We start from the raw sequence: 23,154 nt of genomic DNA on the forward strand, positions 1-23,154 counted from the left end.
AGCAGAGTTAGAGATAGCCCAGAGTCAGGGACATCCCATATTCAGAGACATTCCACAGTCAGACAGATTTCCGAGTAAGGCAGGTCCCAGAGTCAGAGACGTACCAGATTCACAGAGATCCCACAGTTAGAGAGATCCCAGAGACTGACAGATCCCAGATTCAGAGACATCCCAAAGTCAGAGAGATCCCAGAGTGAGAGAGAGAGAGAGATCACCCATTCAGAGACGTCACAGAGTCAGAGAGATGCAGAGTCAGAGAGACGTCACAGAGTCAGTCACGGAGACAGATAGATCCCCTAATCAATGAGATCCCAGAACCAGAGAGACATCTCAAGGCAGATGGATCCCAGATACAGATACGTCCCAGCGACAGAGAGATGCCCCAGAGTCAGATAGATACCAGAGTCAGAGAGATTCCATTCAGCGACATCCCAGATTCAGAGACATCTCAGTCAGAGAGATCCTAGATTCAGAGAGATCTCAGAGTCAGAGACGTCCCAGAGTCAGAGAGATCCCAGAGTCAGAGAGATCCCAGATTGAGAGAGATCCCAGATTCAGGGACGTCCCAGAGTGAGAGACGTCCCAGAGTCGGAGAGACCCCAGAGTCGGAGAGACCCCAGAGTCGGAGAGACCCCTGAGTCGGAGAGACCCCAGAGTCTGAGAGGTCCCAGAGTCACAGACAATCCTGAGTGCAGAGTTAGAGACAGCCCAGAGTCAGGGACGTCACATATTCAGAGTCAGAGACATTCCACAGTCAGACAGATTCCCGAGTAAGGCAGGTCCCAGAGTCAGAGATGTACCAGATTCACAGAGATCCCACAGTTAGTGATATCCCAGAGACTGTCAGATCCCAGATTCAGAGGCATCCCAAAGTCAGAGACATCCCGAAGTCAGAGAGATCCCAGAGAGAGAGAGATAGATCACCCATTCAGAGACGCCACAGAGTGAGAGAGATCCCAGAGTGAGAGACGTCCCAGAGTGAGAGACGTCCCAGAGTGAGAGACGTCCCAGAGTCAGAGGGATCCCAGAGTCTGAGAGATCCCAGATTCAGAGATCCCAAATTCAGAGAGATCCCAGAGTTGGAAACGTTCCAGAGTCATAAATCCCAACTTCAGAGAGATCCCAGAGTCTGAGAGATCCCAGAGTCTGAGACCCCAGAGTCAGAGAGATCCCAGAGTGAGAGACGTCTCAGAGTGAGAGAGATCCCAGAGTGAGAGAGATCCCAGAGTCAGAGAGATCCCAGAGTCAGAGAGATCCCAGAGTCAGATAGATCCCAGAGTCAGAGACATCCCAGATTCCGAGACATCCCAGATTCCGAGAGATCCCAGATTCCTAGTGATCCCAGATTCAAATTGATCCCAGAGTCAGAGAGATCCCAGAGTCAGAGAAATCCCTGAGACGAGACATCCCAGAATTAGAAAGAGAGAAATCCCGGATTCAGAGGCAGAGACATCCCTGATTCAGAGACATCCCTGATTCAGAGACATCCCTGATTCAGAGACATCCCTGATTCAGAGACATCCGAGAATTAGTGACATCCCATAGTCAGAGTGATCCCAGAGTCCGAGTGATCCCAGAGACAGAGATGTCCCAGAGACAGAGAGATCCCAGAGTCAGAGAGATCCCAGGGACAGAGAGGTCCCAGAGTCAGAGCCGTTCCAGAGTCAGAGCCGTCCCAGAGTCAGAGAGACGTCACAGAGTCAGAGAGACATTACAGAGTCACAGAGTCAGTCACGGAGACAGATAGATCCCCTAATCAATGAGATCCCAGAACCAGAGACATCTCAAGGCAGATGGATCCCAGATACAGATAGGTCCCAGCGACAGAGAGATGCCCCAGAGTCAGATAGATGCCAGAGTCAGACAGATTCCATTCAGCGACGTCCCAGATTCAGAGACATCTCAGTCAGAGAGATCCTAGAATCAGAGAGATCCCAGAGTCAGAGACGTCCCAGAGTCAGAGAGACGTCCCAGAGTCAGAGTCCCCAGAGTTAGAAAGAGAGAAATCCCAGATTCAGAGGCAGAGACATCCCTGATTCAGAGACTTCCCTGATTCAGAGACATCCCTGATTCAGAGACATCCCTGATTCAGAGACATCCGAGAATTAGTGACATCCCATAGTCAGAGTGATCCCAGAGTCCGAGTGATCCCAGAGACAGAGACGTCCCAGAGACAGAGAGATCCCAGAGTCAGAGAGGTCCCAGAGTCAGAGAGGTCCCAGAGTCAGAGTGATCCCAGAATCAGAGAGATCCCAGAGTAAGAGAGATCCCAGAGTAAGAGAGATCCCAGAGTGAGAGAGATCCCAGAGTGAGAGAGATCCCATATTCAGAGAGACCCGAGAGTCAGAGAGACCCGAGAGTCAGAGAGATCCCAGAGTCAGAGAGATCCCAGAGTCAGAGAGATCCCAGAGTCAGAGAGATCCCAGAGTGAGAGACGTCCCAGAGTAAGAGACGTCCCCGAGTGAGAGACGTCCCAGAGTGAGAGACGTCCCAGAGTGAGAGACGTCCCAGAGTGAGAGAGATCCCAGAGTCAAAGAGATTCCATTCAGCGACATCCCAGATTCAGAGACATCTCAGTCAGAGAGATTCTAGAATCAGAGAGATCCCAGAGTCAGAGACGTCCCAGAGTCAGAGAGACGTCCCAGAGTCAGAGAGATCCCAGAGTCTGAGAGATCCCAGAGTCTGAGAGATCCCAGAGTCTGAGAGATCCCAGAGTCTGAGAGATCCCAGAGTCTGACAGATCCCAGAGTCTGAGAGATCCCAGAGTCACAGAGATCCCAGAGTGAGAGACGTCCCAGAGTCAGAGAGATCCCAGAGTGAGAGACATCCCAGAGTCCGAGAGATCCCAGAGTCAGAAACGTCCCAGAGTCAGAGATCCCAGAGTCTGAGAGATCCCAGAGTCTGAGAGATCCTGGACTCTAAGAGATCGCAGAGTCGGAGAGATCCCAGAGTTGGACAGGTCCCAGAGTCGGAGACGTCCCAGATTCAGAGATCCTAGATTCAGAGATCCCAGATTCAGAGAGGTCCCAGAGTCAGAGAGGTCCCAGAGTCAGAGAGGTCCCAGAGTCAGAGAGATCCCAGAGTCAAGAGAGATCCCAGAGTCAGAGACGTCCCAGAGTCAGAGAGATCCCAGAGTCAGAGATGTCCCAAAGTGAGAGACTTCCCAGAGTGAGGGAGATCCCAGAGTGAGAGACGTCCCAGAGTCCGAGAGATCCCAGAGTGAGAGACGTCCCAGAGTGAGAGACGTCCCAGAGTGAGAGACGTCCCAGAGTGAGAGACGTCCCAGAGTGAGAGACGTCCCAGAGTGAGAGACGTCCCAGAGTCAGAGAGATCCCAGAGTCAGAGAGATCCCAGAGTCGGAGAGATCCCAGAGTCGGAGACTTCCCAGAGTCAGAGACGTCCCAGAGTCAGAGAGATCCCAGAGTCAGAGACATCCCAGAGTCAGAGACATCCCAGAGTCGGAGAGGTCCCAGAGTCACAGAGATCTCAGAGCGAGAGACGTCCCAGAGTCAGAGAGATCCCAGAGTCGGAGAGATCCCAGAGTCGGAGAGATCCCAGAGTCAGAGAGATCCCAGAGTCAGAGACGTCCCAGAGTGAGAGACTTCCCAGAGTGAGAGACGTCCCAGAGTGAGAGACGTCCCAGAGTGAGAGACGTCCCAGAGTGAGAGAGATCCCAGAGTGAGAGACGTCCCAGAGTGAGAGACGTCCCAGAGTGAGAGACGTCCCAGAGTGAGAGACGTCCCAGAGTGAGAGAGGTCCCAGAGTGAGAGAGGTCCCAGAGTCGGAGAGATCCCAGAGTCGGAGAGATCCCAGAGTCGGAGAGATCCCAGAGTCGGAGAGATCCCATAGTCGGAGAGATCCCAGAGTCGGAGAGATCCCAGAGTCAGAAAGATCCCAGAGTCAGAAAGATCCCAGAGTCAGAGACGTCCCAGATTCAGAGATCCTAGATTCAGAGATCCCAGAGTCGGAGAGGTCCCAGAGTCAGAGAGGTCCCAGAGTCAGAGAGGTCCCAGAGTCAGAGAGGTCCCAGAGTCAGAGAGGTCCCAGAGTCAGAGAGATCCCAGAGTGAGAGACTTCCCAGAGTGAGAGAGATCCCAGAGTGAGAGACGTCCCAGAGTGAGAGAGATCCCAGAGTGAGAGGTCCCAGAGTCAGAGACGTCCCAGAGTCAGAGACGTCCCAGAGTCAGAGAGATCCCAGAGTCAGAGAGATCCCAGAGTCTGAGAGATCCCAGAGTCTGAGAGATCCCAGAGTCAGAGAGATCCCAGAGTCAGAGAGATCCCAGAGTCAGAGAGATCCCAGAGTCGGAGAGATCCCAGAGTCGGAGAGATCCCAGAGTCTGAGAGATCCCAGAGTCTGAGAGATCCCAGAGTCAGAGAGATCCCAGAGTCAGAGAGATCCCAGAGTCGGAGAGATCCCAGAGTCAGAGAGATCCCAGATTCGGAGACTTCCCAGAGTCGGAGACTTCCCAGAGTCGTAGACGTCCCAGAGTCAGAGAGATCCCAGAGTCAGAGACGTCCCAGAGTCGGAGAGGTCCCAGAGTCACAGAGATCCCAGAGTGAGAGACGTCCCAGAGTCAGAGACATCCCAGAGTCAGAGATCCCAAATGCAGATAGATACCAGAGACAATGAGATCCCTGAATCAGTGTCACCCCAGAGACAGATAGATTCCAGAGACAGATAGTTTTCAGAGTCACAGAGCTTCCAGAAAGAGAGGTAGATCACAGATGCAGAGAGAGAGAGATCCCTCCCAGACACTCTGAGAGAGATCCCAGCGTGAGAGAGATCCCATATTCAGAGAGACCCGAGAGTCAGAGAGACCCGAGAGTCAGAGAGACCCGAGAGTCAGAGAGACCCGAGAGTCAGAGAGATCCCAGAGTCAGAGAGATCCCAGAGTCAGAGAGATCCCAGAGTGAGAGACGTCCCAGAGTAAGAGACGTCCCCGAGTGAGAGACAGCCCTGAGTGCAGAGTTAGAGACAGCCCAGAGTCAGGGACATCACATATTCAGAGTCAGAGACATTCCACAGTCAGACAGATTCCCGAGTAAGGCAGGTCCCAGAGTCAGAGACGTACCAGATTCACAGAGATCCCAAAGTCAGATAGATCCCAGAGTGAGAGAGAGAGATCACCCATTCAGAGACGCCACAGAGTCAGAGAGATCCCAGATTCAGAGAGATCCCAGAGTGAGAGAGAGAGCGCCCATTCAGAGACGTCACAGAGTCAGAGAGACGTCACAGAGTCAGAGAAACGTCACAGAGTCAGTCAGAGAGACATCACAGAGAAAGATAGATCCCCTAATCAATGAGATTCCAGAACCAGAGACATCTCAAGGCAGATGGTTCCCAGATACAGATAGTCCCAGCGACAGAGAGATGCCCCAGAGTCAGATAGATACCAGAGTCAAAGAGATTCCATTCAGCGACATCCCAGATTCAGAGACATCTCAGTCAGAGAGATCCTAGAATCAGAGAGATCCCAGAGTCAGAGACGTGCCAGAGTCAGAGAGATCCCAGAGTCTGAGAGATCCCAGAGTCTGAGAGATCCCAGAGTCTGAGAGATCCCAGAGTCACAGAGATCCCAGAGTGAGAGACGTCCCAGAGTCACAGAGATCCCAGAGTGAGAGACATCCCAGAGTCCGAGAGATCCCAGAGTCAGAAACGTCCCAGAGTCAGAGATCCCAGAGTCTGAGAGATCCCAGAGTCTGAGAGATCCCAGAGTCAGAAACGTCCCAGAGTCAGAGATCCCAGAGTCTGAGAGATCCCAGAGTCTGAGAGATCCCGGACTCTAAGAGATCGCAGAGTCGGAGAGATCCCAGAGTCGGACAGGTCCCAGAGTCGGAGACGTCCCAGATTCAGAGATCCTAGATTCAGAGATCCCAGATTCAGAGAGGTCCCAGAGTCAGAGAGGTCCCAGAGTCAGAGAGGTCCCAGAGTCAGAGAGGTCCCAGAGTCAGAGAGATCCCAGAGTCAGAGACGTCCCAGAGTCAGAGAGATCCCAGAGTCAGAGACGTCCCAAAGTGAGAGACTTCCCAGAGTGAGAGAGATCCCAGAGTGAGAGACGTCCCAGAGTGAGAGACGTCCCAGAGTGAGAGAGATCCCAGAGTGAGAGACGTCCCAGAGTGAGAGACGTCCCAGAGTGAGAGACGTCCCTGAGTGAGAGACGTCCCAGAGTCAGAGAGATCCCAGAGTCAGAGAGATCTCAGAGTCAGAGAGATCCCAGAGTCTGAGAGATCCCAGAGTCACGGGGATCCCAGAGTCGGAGAGATCCCAGAATCAGAGAGATCCCAGAGTCTGAGAGATCACAGAGTCTGAGAGATCCCAGAGTCTGAGAGATCCCAGAGTCAGAGAGATCCCAGAATCAGAGAGATCCCAGAGTCGGAGAGATCCCAGAGTCAGAGAGATCCCAGAGTCAGAGAGGTCCCAGAGTCAGAGAGGTCCCAGAGTCAGAGAGGTCCCAGAGTCAGAGAGATCCCAGAGTCAGAGAGATCCCAGAGTCAAGACGTCCCAAAGTGAGAGACTTCCCAGAGTGAGAGAGATCCCAGAGTGAGAGAGGTCCCAGAGTGAGAGACGTCCTAGATTGAGAGACGTCCCAGAGTGAGAGACGTCCCAGAGTGAGAGACGTCCCAGAGTGAGAGACGTCCCAGAGTGAGAGACGTCCCAGAGTGAGAGAGATCCCAGAGTGAGAGACGTCCCAGAGTGAGAGAGATCCCAGAGTGAGAGACGTCCCAGAGTGAGAGACGTCCCAGTGTGAGAGACGTCCCAGAGTGAGAGACGTCCCAGAGTGAGAGAGGTCCCAGAGTCGGAGAGATCCCAGAGTCGGAGAGATCCCAGAGTCGGAGAGATCCCAGAGTCAGAGACTTCCCAGAGTCAGAGACGTCCCAGAGTCAGAGAGATTCCAGAGTCAGAGACGTCCCAGAGAGAGAGACGTCCCAGAGTGAGAGACGTCCCAGAGTGAGAGACGTCCCAGAGTCAGAGAGATTCCAGAGTCAGAGACGTCCCAGAGAGAGAGACGTCCCAGAGTGAGAGACGTCCCAGAGTGAGAGAGGTCCCAGAGTGAGAGACGTCCCAGAGTGAGAGAGATCCCAGAGTGAGAGACGTCCCAGAGTGACAGAGATCCCAGAGTGAGAGACGTCCCAGAGTGAGAGACGTCCCAGAGTGAGAGACGTCCCAGAGTGAGAGACGTCCCAGAGTGAGAGAGGTCCCAGAGTCGGAGAGATCCCAGAGTCGGAGAGATCCCAGAGTCGGAGAGATCCCAGAGTCAGAGACTTCCCAGAGTCAGAGACGTCCCAGAGTCAGAGACATTCCACAGTCAGACAGATTCCCGAGTAAGGCAGGTCCCAGAGTCAGAGACGTACCAGATTCACAGAGATCCCAAAGTCAGAGCGATCCCAGAGTGAGAGAGAGAGATCACCCATTCAGAGACGCCACAGAGTCAGAGAGATCCCAGATTCAGAGAGATCCCAGAGTGAGAGAAAGATCGCCCATTCAGAGACGTCACAGAGTCAGAGAGACGTCACAGAGTCAGAGAAACGTCACAGAGTCAGTCAGAGAGACATCACAGAGAAAGATAGATCCCCTAATCAATGAGATTCCAGAACCAGAGACATCTCAAGGCAGATGGTTCCCAGATACAGATAGGTCCCAGCGACAGAGAGATGCCCCAGAGTCAGATAGATACCAGAGTCAAAGAGATTCCATTCAGCGACATCCCAGATTCAGAGACATCTCAGTCAGAGAGATCCTAGAATCAGAGAGATCCCAGAGTCAGAGACGTGCCAGAGTCAGAGAGATCCCAGAGTCTGAGAGATCCCAGAGTCTGAGAGATCCCAGAGTCTGAGAGATCCCAGAGTCACAGAGATCCCAGAGTGAGAGACGTCCCAGAGTCACAGAGATCCCAGAGTGAGAGACATCCCAGAGTCCGAGAGATCCCAGAGTCAGAAACGTCCCAGAGTCAGAGATCCCAGAGTCTGAGAGATCCCAGAGTCTGAGAGATCCCAGAGTCAGAAACGTCCCAGTGTCAGAGATCCCAGAGTCTGAGAGATCCCAGAGTCTGAGAGACCCCGGACTCTAAGAGATCGCAGAGTCGGAGAGATCCCAGAGTCGGACAGGTCCCAGAGTCGGAGACGTCCCAGATTCAGAGATCCTAGATTCAGAGATCCCAGATTCAGAGAGGTCCCAGAGTCAGAGAGGTCCCAGAGTCAGAGAGGTCCCAGAGTCAGAGAGGTCCCAGAGTCAGAGACGTCCCAGAGTCAGAGAGATCCCAGAGTCAGAGACGTCCCAAAGTGAGAGACTTCCCAGAGTGAGAGAGATCCCAGAGTGAGAGACGTCCCAGAGTGAGAGACGTCCCAGAGTGAGAGGGATCCCAGAGTGAGAGACGTCCCAGAGTGAGAGACGTCCCAGAGTGAGAGACGTCCCAGAGTCAGAGAGATCCCAGAGTCAGAGAGATCTCAGAGTCAGAGAGATCCCAGAGTCTGAGAGATCCCAGAGTCACGGGGATCCCAGAGTCGGAGAGATCCCAGAATCAGAGAGATCCCAGAGTCTGAGAGATCCCAGAGTCTGAGAGATCCCAGAGTCAGAGAGATCCCAGAATCAGAGAGATCCCAGAGTCGGAGAGATCCCAGAGTCAGAGAGATCCCAGAGTCAGAGAGGTCCCAGAGTCAGAGAGGTCCCAGAGTCAGAGAGGTCCCAGAGTCAGAGAGATCCCAGAGTCAGAGAGATCCCAGAGTCAAGACGTCCCAAAGTGAGAGACTTCCCAGAGTGAGAGAGATCCCAGAGTGAGAGAGATCCCAGAGTGAGAGACGTCCCAGAGTGAGAGACGTCCCAGAGTGAGAGACGTCCCAGAGTGAGAGACGTCCCAGAGTGAGAGACGTCCCAGAGTGAGAGAGATCCCAGAGTGAGAGACGTCCCAGAGTGAGAGAGATCCCAGAGTGAGAGACGTCCCAGAGTGAGAGACGTCCCAGAGTGAGAGACGTCCCAGAGTGAGAGAGGTCCCAGAGTCGGAGAGATCCCAGAGTCGGATTGATCCCAGAGTCGGAGAGATCCCAGAGTCAGAGACTTCCCAGAGTCAGAGACGTCCCAGAGTCAGAGAGATTCCAGAGTCAGAGACGTCCCAGAGAGAGAGACGTCCCAGAGTGAGAGACGTCCCAGAGTGAGAGACGTCCCAGAGTCAGAGAGATTCCAGAGTGAGAGACGTCCCAGAGTGAGAGACGTCCCAGAGTGAGAGAGGTCCCAGAGTCGGAGAGATCCCAGAGTCGGAGAGATCCCAGAGTCGGAGAGATCCCAGAGTCAGAGACTTCCCAGAGTCAGAGACGTCCCAGAGTCAGAGAGATTCCAGAGTCAGAGACGTCCCAGAGAGAGAGACGTCCCAGAGTGAGAGACGTCCCAGAGTAAGAGACGTCCCCGAGTGAGAGACAGCCCTGAGTGCAGAGTTAGAGACAGCCCAGAGTCAGGGACATCACATATTCAGAGTCAGAGACATTCCACAGTCAGACAGATTCCCGAGTAAGGCAGGTCCCAGAGTCAGAGACGTACCAGATTCACAGAGATCCCAAAGTCAGAGAGATCCCAGAGTGAGAGAGAGAGATCACCCATTCAGAGACGCCACAGAGTCAGAGAGATCCCAGATTCAGAGAGATCCCAGAGTGAGAGAGAGATCGCCCATTCAGAGACGTCACAGAGTCAGAGAGACGTCACAGAGTCAGAGAAACGTCACAGAGTCAGTCAGAGAGACATCACAGAGAAAGATAGATCCCCTAATCAATGAGATTCCAGAACCAGAGACATCTCAAGGCAGATGGTTCCCAGATACAGATAGTCCCAGCGACAGAGAGATGCCCCAGAGTCAGATAGATACCAGAGTCAAAGAGATTCCATTCAGCGACATCCCAGATTCAGAGACATCTCAGTCAGAGAGATCCTAGAATCAGAGAGATCCCAGAGTCAGAGACGTGCCAGAGTCAGAGAGATCCCAGAGTCTGAGAGATCCCAGAGTCTGAGAGATCCCAGAGTCTGAGAGATCCCAGAGTCACAGAGATCCCAGAGTGAGAGACGTCCCAGAGTCACAGAGATCCCAGAGTGAGAGACATCCCAGAGTCCGAGAGATCCCAGAGTCAGAAACGTCCCAGAGTCAGAGATCCCAGAGTCTGAGAGATCCCAGAGTCTGAGAGATCCCAGAGTCAGAAACGTCCCAGAGTCAGAGATCCCAGAGTCTGAGAGATCCCAGAGTCTGAGAGATCCCGGACTCTAAGAGATCGCAGAGTCGGAGAGATCCCAGAGTCGGACAGGTCCCAGAGTCGGAGACGTCCCAGATTCAGAGATCCTAGATTCAGAGATCCCAGATTCAGAGAGGTCCCAGAGTCAGAGAGGTCCCAGAGTCAGAGAGGTCCCAGAGTCAGAGAGGTCCCAGAGTCAGAGAGATCCCAGAGTCAGAGAGATCCCAGAGTCAGAGACGTCCCAGAGTCAGAGAGATCCCAGAGTCAGAGACGTCCCAAAGTGAGAGACTTCCCAGAGTGAGAGAGATCCCAGAGTGAGAGACGTCCCAGAGTGAGAGACGTCCCAGAGTGAGAGACGTCCCAGAGTGAGAGAGATCCCAGAGTGAGAGACGTCCCAGAGTGAGAGACGTCCCAGAGTGAGAGACGTCCCTGAGTGAGAGACGTCCCAGAGTCAGAGAGATCCCAGAGTCAGAGAGATCTCAGAGTCAGAGAGATCCCAGAGTCTGAGAGATCCCAGAGTCACGGGGATCCCAGAGTCGGAGAGATCCCAGAATCAGAGAGATCCCAGAGTCTGAGAGATCCCAGAGTCTGAGAGATCCCAGAGTCTGAGAGATCCCAGAGTCAGAGAGATCCCAGAATCAGAGAGATCCCAGAGTCGGAGAGATCCCAGAGTCAGAGAGATCCCAGAGTCAGAGAGGTCCCAGAGTCAGAGAGGTCCCAGAGTCAGAGAGGTCCCAGAGTCAGAGAGATCCCAGAGTCAGAGAGATCCCAGAGTCAAGACGTCCCAAAGTGAGAGACTTCCCAGAGTGAGAGAGATCCCAGAGTGAGAGAGATCCCAGAGTGAGAGACGTCCTAGATTGAGAGACGTCCCAGAGTGAGAGACGTCCCAGAGTGAGAGACGTCCCAGAGTGAGAGACGTCCCAGAGTGAGAGACGTCCCAGAGTGAGAGACGTCCCAGAGTGAGAGAGATCCCAGAGTGAGAGACGTCCCAGAGTGAGAGAGATCCCAGAGTGAGAGACGTCCCAGAGTGAGAGACGTCCCAGTGTGAGAGACGTCCCAGAGTGAGAGACGTCCCAGAGTGAGAGAGGTCCCAGAGTCGGAGAGATCCCAGAGTCGGAGAGATCCCAGAGTCGGAGAGATCCCAGAGTCAGAGACTTCCCAGAGTCAGAGACGTCCCAGAGTCAGAGAGATTCCAGAGTCAGAGATGTCCCAGAGAGAGAGACGTCCCAGAGTGAGAGACGTCCCAGAGTGAGAGACGTCCCAGAGTCAGAGAGATTCCAGAGTCAGAGACGTCCCAGAGAGAGAGACGTCCCAGAGTGAGAGACGTCCCAGAGTGAGAGAGGTCCCAGAGTGAGAGACGTCCCAGAGTGAGAGAGATCCCAGAGTGAGAGACGTCCCAGAGTGAGAGAGATCCCAGAGTGAGAGACGTCCCAGAGTGAGAGACGTCCCAGAGTGAGAGACGTCCCAGAGTGAGAGACGTCCCAGAGTGAGAGAGGTCCCAGAGTCGGAGAGATCCCAGAGTCGGAGAGATCCCAGAGTCGGAGAGATCCCAGAGTCAGAGACTTCCCAGAGTCAGAGACGTCCCAGAGTCAGAGACATTCCACAGTCAGACAGATTCCCGAGTAAGGCAGGTCCCAGAGTCAGAGACGTACCAGATTCACAGAGATCCCAAAGTCAGAGCGATCCCAGAGTGAGAGAGAGAGATCACCCATTCAGAGACGCCACAGAGTCAGAGAGATCCCAGATTCAGAGAGATCCCAGAGTGAGAGAAAGATCGCCCATTCAGAGACGTCACAGAGTCAGAGAGACGTCACAGAGTCAGAGAAACGTCACAGAGTCAGTCAGAGAGACATCACAGAGAAAGATAGATCCCCTAATCAATGAGATTCCAGAACCAGAGACATCTCAAGGCAGATGGTTCCCAGATACAGATAGGTCCCAGCGACAGAGAGATGCCCCAGAGTCAGATAGATACCAGAGTCAAAGAGATTCCATTCAGCGACATCCCAGATTCAGAGACATCTCAGTCAGAGAGATCCTAGAATCAGAGAGATCCCAGAGTCAGAGACGTGCCAGAGTCAGAGAGATCCCAGAGTCTGAGAGATCCCAGAGTCTGAGAGATCCCAGAGTCTGAGAGATCCCAGAGTCACAGAGATCCCAGAGTGAGAGACGTCCCAGAGTCACAGAGATCCCAGAGTGAGAGACTTCCCAGAGTCCGAGAGATCCCAGAGTCAGAAACGTCCCAGAGTCAGAGATCCCAGAGTCTGAGAGATCCCAGAGTCTGAGAGATCCCAGAGTCAGAAACGTCCCAGTGTCAGAGATCCCAGAGTCTGAGAGATCCCAGAGTCTGAGAGACCCCGGACTCTAAGAGATCGCAGAGTCGGAGAGATCCCAGAGTCGGACAGGTCCCAGAGTCGGACAGGTCCCAGAGTCGGAGACGTCCCAGATTCAGAGATCCTAGATTCAGAGATCCCAGATTCAGAGAGGTCCCAGAGTCAGAGAGGTCCCAGAGTCAGAGAGGTCCCAGAGTCAGAGAGGTCCCAGAGTCAGAGAGGTCCCAGAGTCAGAGACGTCCCAGAGTCAGAGAGATCCCAGAGTCAGAGACGTCCCAAAGTGAGAGACTTCCCAGAGTGAGAGAGATCCCAGAGTGAGAGACGTCCCAGAGTGAGAGACGTCCCAGAGTGAGAGGGATCCCAGAGTGAGAGACGTCCCAGAGTGAGAGACGTCCCAGAGTGAGAGACGTCCCAGAGTGAGAGACGTCCCAGAGTCAGAGAGATCCCAGAGTCAGAGAGATCTCAGAGTCAGAGAGATCCCAGAGTCTGAGAGATCCCAGAGTCACGGGGATCCCAGAGTCGGAGAGATCCCAGAATCAGAGAGATCCCAGAGTCTGAGAGATCCCAGAGTCTGAGAGATCCCAGAGTCAGAGAGATCCCAGAATCAGAGAGATCCAGAGTCGGAGAGATCCCAGTGTCAGAGAGATCCCAGAGTCAGAGAGGTCCCAGAGTCAGAGAGGTCCCAGAGTCAGAGAGGTCCCAGAGTCAGAGAGATCCCAGAGTCAGAGAGATCCCAGAGTCAAGACGTCCCAAAGTGAGAGACTTCCCAGAGTGAGAGAGATCCCAGAGTGAGAGAGATCCCAGAGTGAGAGACGTCCCAGAGTGAGAGACGTCCCAGAGTGAGAGACGTCCCAGAGTGAGAGACGTCCCAGAGTGAGAGACGTCCCAGAGTGAGAGAGATCCCAGAGTGAGAGACGTCCCAGAGTGAGAGAGATCCCAGAGTGAGAGACGTCCCAGAGTGAGAGACGTCCCAGAGTGAGAGACGTCCCAGAGTGAGAGAGGTCCCAGAGTCGGAGAGATCCCAGAGTCGGATTGATCCCAGAGTCGGAGAGATCCCAGAGTCAGAGACTTCCCAGAGTCAGAGACGTCCCAGAGTCAGAGAGATTCCAGAGTCAGAGACGTCCCAGAGAGAGAGACGTCCCAGAGTGAGAGACGTCCCAGAGTGAGAGACGTCCCAGAGTCAGAGAGATTCCAGAGTGAGAGACGTCCCAGAGTGAGAGACGTCCCAGAGTGAGAGACGTCCCAGAGTGAGAGAGGTCCCAGAGTCGGAGAGATCCCAGAGTCGGAGAGATCCCAGAGTCGGAGAGATCCCAGAGTCAGAGACTTCCCAGAGTCAGAGACGTCCCAGAGTCAGAGAGATTCCAGAGTCAGAGACGTCCCAGAGAGAGAGACGTCCCAGAGTGAGAGACGTCCCAGAGTAAGAGACGTCCCCGAGTGAGAGACAGCCCTGAGTGCAGAGTTAGAGACAGCCCAGAGTCAGGGACATCACATATTCAGAGTCAGAGACATTCCACAGTCAGACAGATTCCCGAGTAAGGCAGGTCCCAGAGTCAGAGACGTACCAGATTCACAGAGATCCCAAAGTCAGAGAGATCCCAGAGTGAGAGAGAGAGATCACCCATTCAGAGACGCCACAGAGTCAGAGAGATCCCAGATTCAGAGAGATCCCAGAGTGAGAGAGAGATCGCCCATTCAGAGACGTCACAGAGTCAGAGAGACGTCACAGAGTCAGAGAAACGTCACAGAGTCAGTCAGAGAGACATCACAGAGAAAGATAGATCCCCTAATCAATGAGATTCCAGAACCAGAGACATCTCAAGGCAGATGGTTCCCAGATACAGATAGTCCCAGCGACAGAGAGATGCCCCAGAGTCAGATAGATACCAGAGTCAAAGAGATTCCATTCAGCGACATCCCAGATTCAGAGACATCTCAGTCAGAGAGATCCTAGAATCAGAGAGATCCCAGAGTCAGAGACGTGCCAGAGTCAGAGAGATCCCAGAGTCTGAGAGATCCCAGAGTCTGAGAGATCCCAGAGTCTGAGAGATCCCAGAGTCTGAGAGATCCCAGAGTCACAGAGATCCCAGAGTGAGAGACGTCCCAGAGTCACAGAGATCCCAGAGTGAGAGACATCCCAGAGTCCGAGAGATCCCAGAGTCAGAAACGTCCCAGAGTCAGAGATCCCAGAGTCTGAGAGATCCCAGAGTCTGAGAGATCCCAGAGTCAGAAACGTCCCAGAGTCAGAGATCCCAGAGTCTGAGAGATCCCAGAGTCTGAGAGATCCCGGACTCTAAGAGATCGCAGAGTCGGAGAGATCCCAGAGTCGGACAGGTCCCAGAGTCGGAGACGTCCCAGATTCAGAGATCCTAGATTCAGAGATCCCAGATTCAGAGAGGTCCCAGAGTCAGAGAGGTCCCAGAGTCAGAGAGGTCCCAGAGTCAGAGAGGTCCCAGAGTCAGAGAGATCCCAGAGTCAGAGAGATCCCAGAGTCAGAGACGTCCCAGAGTCAGAGAGATCCCAGAGTCAGAGACGTCCCAAAGTGAGAGACTTCCCAGAGTGAGAGAGATCCCAGAGTGAGAGACGTCCCAGAGTGAGAGACGTCCCAGAGTGAGAGAGATCCCAGAGTGAGAGACGTCCCAGAGTGAGAGACGTCCCAGAGTGAGAGACGTCCCAGAGTGAGAGACGTCCCAGAGTCAGAGAGATCCCAGAGTCAGAGAGATCTCAGAGTCAGAGAGATCCCAGAGTCTGAGAGATCCCAGAGTCACGGGGATCCCAGAGTCGGAGAGATCCCAGAATCAGAGAGATCCCAGAGTCTGAGAGATCCCAGAGTCTGAGAGATCCCAGAGTCAGAGAGATCCCAGAATCAGAGAGATCCCAGAGTCGGAGAGATCCCAAAGTCAGAGAGATCCCAGAGTCAGAGAGGTCCCAGAATCAGAGAGGTCCCAGAGTCAGAGAGGTCCCAGAGTCAGAGAGATCCCAGAGTCAGAGAGATCCCAGAGTCAAGACGTCCCAAAGTGAGAGACTTCCCAGAGTGAGAGAGATCCCAGAGTGAGAGAGATCCCAGAGTGAGAGACGTCCCAGAGTGAGAGACGTCCCAGAGTGAGAGACGTCCCAGAGTGAGAGACGTCCCAGAGTGAGAGACGTCCCAGAGTGAGAGACGTCCCAGAGTGAGAGAGATCCCAGAGTGAGAGACGTCCCAGAGTGAGAGAGATCCCAGAGTGAGAGACGTCCCAGAGTGAGAGACGTCCCAGAGTGAGAGACGTCCCAGAGTGAGAGAGGTCCCAGAGTCGGAGAGATCCCAGAGTCGGAGAGATCCCAGAGTCGGAGAGATCCCAGAGTCAGAGACTTCCCAGAGTCAGAGACGTCCCAGAGTCAGAGAGATTCCAGAGTCAGAGACGTCCCAGAGAGAGAGACGTCCCAGAGTGAGAGACGTCCCAGAGTGAGAGACGTCCCAGAGTCAGAGAGATTCCAGAGTCAGAGACGTCCCAGAGAGAGAGACGTCCCAGAGTGAGAGACGTCCCAGAGTGAGAGACGTCCCAGAGTGAGAGACGTCCCAGAGTGAGAGAGATCCCAGAGTGAGAGACGTCCCAGAGTGAGAGAGATCCCAGAGTGAGAGACGTCCCAGAGTGAGAGACGTCCCAGAGTGAGAGACGTCCCAGAGTGAGAGACGTCCCAGAGTGAGAGAGGTCCCAGAGTCGGAGAGATCCCAGAGTCGGAGAGATCCCAGAGTCGGAGAGATCCCAGAGTCAGAGAGATCCCAGAGTCGGAGAGATCCCAGAGTCGGAGAGATCCCAGAGTCAGAGAGATCCCAGAGTCAGAGACATCCCAGATTCAGAGATCCTAGATTCAGAGATCCCAGAGTCGGAGAGGTCCCAGAGTCAGAGAGGTCCCAGAGTCAGAGAGGTCCCAGAGTCAGAGAGGTCCCAGAGTCAGAGAGGTCCCAGAGTCAGAGAGGTCCCAGAGTCAGAGAGGTCCCAGAGTCAGAGAGATCCCAGAGTCAGAGAGATCCCAGAGTCAGAGAGATCCCAGAGTCAGAGAGATCCCAGAGTCAGAGAGATCCCAGGGGCCTCACGGTAGCATGGTGGTTAGCATCAATGCTTCACAGCTCCAGGGTCCCAGGTTCGATTCCCGGCTGGGTCACTGTCTGTGTGGAGTCTGCACGTCCTCCCCGTGTGTGCGTGGGTTTCCTCCGGGTGCCCCGGTTTCCTCCCACAGTCCAAAGATGTGCGGGTTAGGTGGATTGGCCATGCTAAATTGCCCGTAGTGTAAGGTTAATGGGGGGATTGTTGGGTTAGGGGTATACGGGTTACGTGGGTTTAAGTAGGGTGATCATTGCTCGGCACAACATCGACGGCCGAAGGGCCTGTTCTGTGCTGTACTGTTCTATGTTCTATGTTCTAAGACGTCCCAAAGTGAGAGACTTCCCAGAGTGAGAGAGATCCCAGAGTGAGAGACGTCCCAGAGTGAGAGACGTCCCAGAGTGAGAGACGTCCCAGAGTGAGAGACGTCCCAGAGTGAGAGACGTCCCAGAGTGAGAGAGATCCCAGAGTCAGAGAGATCCCAGAGTCTGAGAGATCCCAGAGTCACGGGGATCCCAGAGTCTGAGAGATCCCAGAGTCACAGAGATCCCAGAGTCGGAGAGATCCCAGAATCAGAGAGATCCCAGAGTCTGAGAGATCCCAGAGTCAGAGAGATCCCAGAGTCAGAGAGATATCAGAGTCGGAGAGATCCCAGAGTCGGAGAGATCCCAGAGTCGGAGAGATCCCAGAGTCGGAGACTTCCCAGAGTCAGAGACGTCCCAGAGTCAGAGAGATCCCAGAGTCAGAGACGTCCCAGAGTTGGAGAGGTCCCAGAGTCACAGAGATCCCAGAGTGAGACGTCCCAGAGTCAGAGAGATCCCAGAGTCGGAGAGATCCCAGAGTCGGAGACTTCCCAGAGTCAGAGACGTCCCAGAGTCAGAGAGATCCCAGAGTCAGAGACTTCCCAGAGTGAGAGACTTCCCAGAGTGAGAGACGTCCCAGAGTGAGAGACGTCCCAGAGTGAGAGAGATCCCAGAGTGAGAGACGTCCCAGAGTGAGAGAGATCCCAGAGTGAGAGACGTCCCAGAGTGAGAGACGTCCCAGAGCGAGAGACGTCCCAGAGTGAGAGACGTCCCAGAGTCGGAGAGATCCCAGAGTCGGAGAGATCCCAGAGTCGGAGAGATCCCAGAGTCGGAGAGATCCCAAAGTCGGAGAGATCCCAGAGTCAGAGTGATCCCAGAGTCAGAGAGATCCCAGAGTCAGAGAGATCCCAGATTCAGAGAGATCCCAGACTCAGAGAGATCCCAGCGACAGAGATCCCAGAGTTGGGGAGATCCCAGAGTCATAGTCCCAGTGTAGCCACCGAAGTTGGCCATTCCCTGATTACAAAATGGAGGAACGCAAAGCATACAGGATAAAATGGACAATGTTTGCAGCCCCAGCAGGCTGCCCCTAGCAGGTGTGGATTCTGTCTGCTAAGAATGCAGACAGCACCGAAATGAACTTTCCGCATACTAATGAGGCAATCACCGGGATAATTAGCATGTTAATGGAACGATTCCAGAGACAATGGACACAATTGAGGAAGCAACTGCAACATTGTAAGGGATACCAGACACTCAGGCACCAACAGGGTTCGAAAACAAAGAGCCTGAAGGCCCGCCCAGTAGCTAAGGAACAGCCTCAGTATTGGGGGGATTCAAACATATCGATTGGGAAGAGACCCAATCGATTCCAAACAGGTAAGGGGCGCGGATCCCCTGGGACCTATAAAAGACATGGTTCAGTCTTCTGATCCAGCCCTCCAGCCCTCCTCTCTCTTTGACTAGCACTCCTCCGTGGACCAGCACCTCGACCAGCATTTGCCAAGAAGACCTTGAATGAGAAAGAGGAGAGAGTTCGGACAGCAGCCGCCAGCAAGTAAGTGTCTCACAACGATCGCTACCAGAGACAGACACTCCTGACCCCTTTTAACTTGTACCAACCTGAAGTCTGCAGACCAGAGCAGAGCAAGAGGCCTTGTTCCCTGACCCGGCAGTTCCTTCGAGATAAGTATTAGTTTATTTAGCGGTAGGAATAGCTTAATCCTTTTAGCGTGTGCATGGGTAGTTATTATAATAAACTCAGTTGTTTGAACTTACTAATTGGTGTATGGTTTCATTGCTTTGAACTTCACCTTGAACTTCTGGCAGTATCTTAACGATACTTGGCGACTCCAGAGCTAAGTAAAGAAACAGAGCCAAATTGAGTGTTAAGCACACTCACCCAGAACGACCAACAAGAGATCCCAGAGTCAGAGAGATCCCAGAGTCAGACATCACAGAGTCAGAGAGATCGCAGAGTCAGAGAGATCCCAGAGTCAGACATCACAGAGTCAGAGAGACGTCACAGAGTCAGTCAGAGAGACATCACGGAGACAGATAGATCCCCTAATCAGTGAGATCCCAGAACCAGAGAGACATAGCAAGGCAGAGAGATCCCAGATACAGATACGTCCCAGAGTCAGAGACATCCCAGAGTCAGAGATCCCAAATGCAGATAGATACCAGAGACAATGAGATCCCTGAATCAGTGTCACCCCAGAGACAGATAGATTCCAGAGACAGATAGTTTTCAGAGTCACAGAGATTCCAGAAAGAGAGGTAGATCACAGATGCAGAGAGAGAGAGATCCCTCCCAGAAACAAAGAGAGAGATCCCAGGTACAGTGCAGAGAGACATAGGGATAGAGTGTGAGGGTGCAGGTGGGGAGAGATCCCAGAGTCAGAGAGTGTGAGAGCACAGGTGGAAAGTGATCCCAGAATCAAAGTGGAGGCACAGGTGGGGAGAAATCCCAGAGTCAGAGTGTGAACAAAGAACAAAGAAAAGTACAGCACAGGAAGTGGCCCTCCAAGCCCGTGCCGACCATGCTGCCCGTCTAAACTAAAATCTTCTACATTTCCTGGGTCCATATCCCTCTATTCCCATCCTATTCATGTATTTGTCAAGATGCCCCTTAAATGTCACTAACTTCCCTGCTTCCACCACCTCCTCCAGCAGTGAGTTCCAGGCACCCACTACCCTCTGTATAAAAAACTTGCCTCGTACATCTCCTATAAACCTTGCCCCTCGCACCTTAAACCTATGCCCCCTAGTAATTGACGCCTCTACCCTGGGGAAAAGCCTCTGACTATCCACTCTGTCTATGCCCCTCATAATTTTGTATCAGGTCACCCCTCAACCTCCGTCGTTCCAGTGAGAACAAGCCGAGTTTATTCAACCGCTCCTCATAGCTAATGCCCTCCATACCAGGCAACATCCTGGTAAATCTCTTCTGCACCCTCTCTAACGCCTGCACATCCTTCTGGTAGTGTGGCGACCAGAATTGAACATTATACTCCAAGTGTGGCCTAACTAAGGTTCTATACACCTGCAACATGACTTGCCAACTCTTATATTCAATGCCCCGGCCAATGAAGGCAAGCATTCTGTATGCCTTCTTGACTACCTTCTTCGCCTGTGTTGCCCCTTTCAGTGACCTGTGGACCTGTACACCTAGATCTCTCTGACTTTCGATACTCTTGAGTGGTCTACCATTAACTGTATATTCCCTACCTGTATTAGACCTTCCAAAATGCATTACCTCACATTTGTCCGGATTAAACTCCATCTGCCATCTCTCCACCCAAGTCTCCAAACGATATAAATCTTGCTGTTCCCTTTGACAGTCCTCATTGCCATCCGCAATTCCACCAACCTTTGTGTTGTCTGCAAACTTACTAATCAGACCAGTTACATTTTCCTCCGAATCATTTATATATTCTATGAACAGCAAAGGTCCCAGCACTGATCCCTGCGGAACACCACTAGTCACAGCCCTCCAATTAGAAAAGCACCCTTCCATTGCTACTCTCTGCTTTCTATGGCCTAGCCAGTTCTGTATCAACCTTGCCAGCTCACCCTTGATCCCGTATGACTTCATCTTTTGTAGCAGTCTACCATGAGGGACCTTGTCAAAGGCCTTACCCCAGCAGCCTCAGAACCGGACAACGGCCATTGTTCCTCTGACTGAGTGGGTGCCCGAAGCTAAGTATAGGCTTTAGTAGTACATAGTACATAGAACATAGAACAGTACAGCACAGAACAGGCCCTTCGGCCCTCGATGTTGTGCCGAGCAATGATCACCCCACTTAAACCCACGTAACCCGTATACCCATAACCCAACAATCCCCCCATTAACCTTACACTACGGGCAATTTAGCATGGCCAATCCACCTAACCCGCACATCTTTGGACTGTGGGAGGAAACCGGAGCACCCGGAGGAAACCCACGCACACACGGGGAGGACGTGCAGACTCCACACAGACAGTGACCCAGCCGGGAATCGAACCTGGGACCCTGGAGCTGTGAAGCATTGATGCTAACCACCATGCTACCGTGAGGCCCCACGGTAGTGATAGTTTAGTTGGTAGAGTTTGTGCATGAGTATAATTGACGGTGTGTGTAAATAAATGAGCATTAATTTCAAACTTACTAACTGGTGTATCGAGTCTTTGATCAGTATTCGGTTTTGAACCTTGTGACGGTATCGAAAGATACCTGGCGACTCTTGAACAAACATAATTAGAATTAAGGAAGGCAACCATATTAACCGCCATAAACAGAGCCAATTATAAAGAGAACACAATGAGCAACAATATGCATGAGTCCAAAATTCATTCATTATTATGGTCGAGTGTCTTTCTTGTTTGGTTGGCGAGTTGGTGATGTTGATGGTGGCATGTCCTTGTGAATGCCATCAGTGTCCCTGTGCGTAAGGAACCAAGAAGTGGGCAAATCAGTTAGTTGTCTGATGTGGAGTCTTTTTTTCTTCTGATGCTTGTGGTAGCAATGTTGGATAGCATCTGTCCTAAAAGCTGAGTTGCCTGTTGGTAGTGTAGCAAACGTGAAGTGGAAAGATGCATCATCCTGCCATGGTATGTCATTGTACTGAGCTGAGCAGTAACAGTGTCCCTCATGGATAGAGTTGTACTATGTCATACCAGTCGTAGTTCCATTGTTGTTGTCTTTGTTATGCTTGTTGTCGACATTGTTGCCTTTGTTACGCTTCTGGATGTTGCTGTTGTGTTGGGTGGTTTTGTTGTCATATTTTCTGGGCTCAAGGACCACACTCTGTGGATAATACGAGTCCTTCACACAGTTACTCATGTCAGCGTGCTTTGTGGCATCTGCTGTTTCCTTGAGCGTGCCGTCACTGAGTTCGCGGCGCTCCCCGTCTGGAGTCACGTCTGGCTTACTTGAATCAGCTTTGGCTTGTCGATGCTCCTCGTCTGGAGTCATTGCAGGTTCACTGGAGTCAGCTGAAATTTCTTGATACTCCACGTCTGGAGTCAAGACATTCAGGAATGCATTTGCTTGTGGAGAGGCTCGAGTGAATGAGGTTTGAAATAATGTGGTGTCACTGGAGTCACCAGTAGTCTCACTGTGATCATCGAATGCCTCTGTACACACTAACTACACGTTGCACATCTTGTATGGGAAGTGGGATGCCGTCGTCACTTGTCTCACATACAGTGGGTAGAGCCTCAGTAGCTTCTTGTGGTTCACTTGAGCTGGGTATACTGTCAGAGTCTTCTTCTGGTGGCTCAAACAATCTGGGTGGACTGTCATAGTCGCTTTGTTGTTCACTGGAGTATGGTAGACTGTCATAGTCCTCTTGCTGTGCACTGGAGCGTGGTAGACTGTCATAGTCTTCTTGCTGTGCACTTGAGCATGGCGGACTGTCCTCGTCTTTCTGTTGTTCACTTGAGCGTGGCAGAGTTGCATCGTCTGCTGCTGGTTGCTCAGAGGAGGTTGCTAGACCCTCATGGTCTTGGTCATGCAAGGACTGCGCTTTGGAGTCTTGCGTTGCTTCAACCATGGAGGCTATCCTTGAGCTCGCTGTGGAGACTTGTGTCACTCGAGTCACTTCTTGTTCATGCAAGCACTGCGCTCTGGAGTCTTGCATTTCTTCTATCGTGGAGTCTGTCCACGAGCTCACTGCGGAGGCTTGTGACACTGGAGTCACGTTCTGTGTGTAGACGTACAGTTGTCTCGCTGTGGAGTCTTTCATCGAATTTCTGTGAGGAGGCTGGGACCCTTTGTGGTGCATGGACCACTCTGTGTGGCAGCAGGCCGCTCTCTGTAGCTTGTACTGCTCTCTGTCTCTTGGTGTCAGGCCGCAGCATAATCCTGCACTCACGAGTCGTGATGTCATATATGCTGGGCTGAGGATTCCCAATCCAAATAACTCATTGTCGGGATCTTCAATGTACAACACGTCTAGTTGCGGTTTGGATTTGGTACTGGGGTAGCCACCTCCCAAGGTGAAATCTTCGTCTGAGTCTTTGTCTTCCAAGACCATATCATCACGTTTTGTGTCGGAGCTGGCATTGGGCTTGCGATGTCCAAAGAAGAATTCAAGGTCTGATTCATAATCTTCAAGGACTGTTTCATCTCTTTGGGCGGTGCTAACTGCTTGTTGCAGGGTTCCGCGGAGGTTACTTTCAGCTACTGGTCGAATTTCAGGCATTGTGCTGTTGTTTAGGAGGAACTTCTTCACCCAAAGGGTTGTG

Source organism: Scyliorhinus canicula, chromosome 11 (assembly GCF_902713615.1).
Source record: "Scyliorhinus canicula chromosome 11, sScyCan1.1, whole genome shotgun sequence".
Lineage (NCBI taxonomy): Eukaryota > Metazoa > Chordata > Chondrichthyes > Carcharhiniformes > Scyliorhinidae > Scyliorhinus > Scyliorhinus canicula.